Below are 4,412 nucleotides of genomic sequence, written 5' to 3'. Positions count from 1 at the left end.
GACCAGTTTAATTGTAGGGTCAATAGCAAGTAGATGAGATATAAATGCATGATCTATACCTAGCATATTAAAAGGTACCCATGTAAATAAATTCACATTAGCTCTCAAAAATGCTAACTCTGATTAAAAAAAAAAAACAGATCGTGATTTTATCATTGTGTACTTTTCAATAATCTCTAATACTTTCTCCAACCCTTTGTTCTACTTTGAGTAGGAAAATTGGGTGCTTTGCCTGAGTTCTTCTGGTAGTGACATGAGCAAGAAGTTTTGGATTCATATTGGCAAAATATGAGATCGACCTTAAAGGTAATAAATTAAGCCATGCCATAGCTGGTCTTAATAATATCGCCGGGAAGGATTTGCATCGTATGGCATCTCCTACCTTTTCTAGGTTCATTTTTGCTCCGAAAACGTCAATATGCTTCTGAGGATCAGTGACCCCCTCAAACTTCAAGTTGGTTGGCTTATTGAAGTTCTTCAGCAATAGAACTTGAAGAACATGGGAAGAAAATGGGATTTGTTCCATAATAACATGTTCACGTGTATCTTTATGCCTTTTAGGACTTTGCTTCCTTAACGGAGTTCTTCTTCTTTTAGACAAGGCTGAGCGTGATTCAGTTCAAAATCGCCTTCCAATTTCCTGTGTCTGTCCTTAGTCAAGGTTTAAAAACTGGATTGGCCGGTTCGACCGAATTAACTGATCATCTGGCCGGTTCAATTGACCCCAGAACTGTCCTGCAAAAAACTAGTTAAAAAATTGGTTGAACTGGTGGTTAACTGGTAAATCGGCTTAACCGACCAAGTTTTTTCAGGCCTAGTTTTGCAATTCGCCTCAGAAACGGCGTTATTTTAACACCAGAAAAAAAAGAAAAAACCCACTAACCCAGTCCCAATTCCCAAACGAGCCTAACGAAGTCACAAATGCCTCCCTCTCTCTTCCAACCATAATTTCCTTCAACGAGCAGAAGGAGCGCCTCCACCATCCCTTCCATTATCGGCATCGGTAGTGACCACTAGCGATTGCCACCCTCGCCACACAAATCTTATGTTGTCGTCGTCGTCGGAAGGTTGGTTTAAAGCTTCTATCGTCATCGTCATCGAAAGGTCAGTTTGAAGCTTATGTTGTCAGCCGTCTCTGTCCTGCCGAGCATCTGTCTCTGCTGTCGTAGACTCTAGGTCTTCTCTACTCTCTCTGCCGCAGTGAGTTCTTCAGCTTTTTAATTAATTTTTTTATTTTGTTAATTATATGAGTTGCCACATGAGTTTTTCAGTTTATGATGTTAATTTTTTGAAATAATGGTTGATGGTTGATTTGAGTGATTTTGTTGAATTTTTTTACTGAGTTAATTTTGTTGATGGGATTTTGAGTTGGGGTTAATGGTTGATTTTAACGGTGATTATTAATTTTGTTAATTGTGTGTTCTGAGTTGGAAATTGTTGGTGATGTGATTATGAATTTAATTTGGATGCTGAGTATGAATTCTTTGTTTTGAGTATGGGTTCTTTGTTTAGTTTTTCTATTTTTGAATTTTCTGACTTTGGATGCTGAGTTTTCTATTTTTGGATTCTAAGTCTTTATTGTTGAATACTTGATTAGAAGTCTTTGTAAAAAAATTTTGTGATTCTGAATTCTTTGTTGCTGGTGGTTTGAGTTTTTATGTAAGTTTGTTATTCTCAATTCTTTTTTTGTGATTCTTGAATATGATCTTCGCTCTAGGTTTTAGCCTCCAAAAGTAAGAACTCTATGTTATTTCCAAGAATGTGATTAGAGGTAAAGAAATTGCTCTGAGATGAACCTGGATAGAAGAATTATGCAACACCAATTTATTATTGTGCAAGAAGTCATAGAGAGGGAAAGAAAATTTGAGAATGAAAAAGAAAATTGATTTAATTATGATTTGCATGTCTCTTTTATACTAAAATATACAAATGTTTATACTAAGTCACTGTTTTAATTTCTATAATATCTATATGTATATTGAATTTTAATAATTTTATTGTATATTTAATTAAAACAATTCAATTAGGGTTCGACTCCGATTGAACCATTAAACCAATCACTTGACTGGTTTGATTCTTGCAACCTTGATCCTTAGGTCAGGGTACTACCCTCTTGTCTCTCCGGGGAGACTGTAAATGACGACGATCATCTCTTTAATGTCGTTGATGACCTCGATTTGGTGTCCTTCTTTCCCGACCATCATGGCAGTCCTTAGTGGCATAGCTTCGTGACCTTGATTGTCGGGAACATTCTGTGAGTTGGCGTCTCATCTCCTAGACACAATGATGCATCTCTTGCATAGCATGGACATAATCCTCTCTTAAGCCAGCAAAGTGCCGACCTTCTGCGGTTTAGCTATCTCCACGACCAAAATCAAGGGGACTATGATCATGATGTTCTCTTTTATTGTGATCAGGAATAATAATAGTTTTATGTCCATCTTTCCCAACTTGTTTTTCTTTATGGGGTGTTATCGGTTGAATTTTTTATTGCAGATTAATATCACGATCAACCAAATATCTAACACTTTAGGGTTTTTAGAGATGGCATTAAATGTTCGGACTAAGTGCAATGATTTCGAGCTCAAGAGATGATGAAAATCCAAGTCCTTATATTATTGATGACCATGCCAAGAGAACAACTTGTAAGGAGACTCCGATATTTAAGTCTATAAATATCTTTTTGTTAGTAGCTATGAACATACTTACTTTAGAGTGGTTTATCGACCTTCTTTTATAATGTTAAGGTTGTTACTTCTGATTTTAATCGTTTTACTGGTTTTATACAATGATATAGTAATGCTTTTGTTTATTAGCATTTGATGGCTTATAATCCTCTTTTAGGATGTATATTTAAATGGCTGCATACATAAAACAAGATTTAAAACTCTCGACACTTACTTAAATAAATTAGTGAGTTAATCACAAAATCAATCCAACTTAATTTCTTGAATACTCTTTATTAATGACTTTTGGATCTTGCTTATTGTAACTTTTGTTTGCTATATTTTTTATTTTTTATGGTATTTTTAATTTGACAAGTTAAAAACTAATTCGTTATGATACTGAATTTTATTTAAAAATTTATCGTTAATTAATAAATTATTAATGTATAAGACGAAATTCGAACTCGAACGCTTGCTTAAACCGTTTGTTATAATTTTGGGGCTTGTCGTAGGGGTGGAAACAGGCCAAGCCAGGCCAGGCTTTGCTCTTAACAGGTCTGGCCTGTCATACAGTTGATTGGTCTGAGTCTGGCCTGCAATCTGTTATAGACTCTTTATAAAGTATTAGGTCGGCCTGTTATTCAACCTGGCCTGGCTTGAAGCCTATAGAATAATATGTAATATTATATATTTAATAATATATAGATGTATAATATATACTAACTATTAAAATATACATAAACCATGTTGAATTAGTTATAAGTTCTATTTTTTATTTTATGGCTTATTTTAGATATAATTATTTAATATGACAAAATTATTGTTATATTTTTTATTTTTTATTTTTGTAAAATATATTAAATCTTATGTTAGGTGAAGACTTAGGTGTGGAAACAAGCCAGGACAGGTCAGGCTTTGCTCTTAACAGGCCTGGCCTGTCATATAGTTGATTGGTCTGGGCCCCTGTTATAGGTTCTTTATAAAGTACTAGACTTGGCCTGTTATTCAGCCTGTTAAAAGGCCTAATAATTTTTTTTTACAAAAATAAAAATATTATTTAAAAAATTATTTTTTAATAAAAATAGTTATATGTAATATGTCATATATTTAATATTTATAAAAAATTTTAAACTTTTAATATATTTAAAATATACAAAAATATTTATAATAAAATATAATAAATTTAAAATATCTCATAATTTTATTAATAATAAATAATTATTTATATATTTAATTATATTTTAACATGTCCAAACATGCCTGACAAGTCTATAAAACTAATTAATAAGCTTAAATCTGATCTATTAATATATTAAGACTTTTAAAAAAGTCTGAATTTATACCTATTTTATAACAGAATAAATCAGGCCAAACCAAATACAAATCACACTACAGACCCCTAGTAAATTGCTTGACTTTTTTCCGGCCCTAGTCGGTAACAACAAATTTAACGGTAATTATCATGAAGTTTATCATCTTATTAGTATGCTCTAGAATATAGATGTTAGTCAAGTCTTCTGATTTTCTTTCCATTTTCCTTTTTTCCCGAAGACAAAACTAATCGAGCTTTACATTTTCCAAAGACAAGACATAAGATAATGACACTTGTTTGTCTGTTTTTGGTTGCAATTTTATTTTTATTTTTATATTTTAAATATCTCAATGACTTTAATTACTTCTCCATTGACGTGATTCAGTCTCTCCCCTGTCTTCCTTTCTCTTGTATAGTTGTATACCACCATTTAA

This window comes from Arachis duranensis, chromosome 4, assembly GCF_000817695.3.
Source record: "Arachis duranensis cultivar V14167 chromosome 4, aradu.V14167.gnm2.J7QH, whole genome shotgun sequence".
Lineage (NCBI taxonomy): Eukaryota > Viridiplantae > Streptophyta > Magnoliopsida > Fabales > Fabaceae > Arachis > Arachis duranensis.
This window is presented reverse-complemented; position numbering follows the sequence as displayed.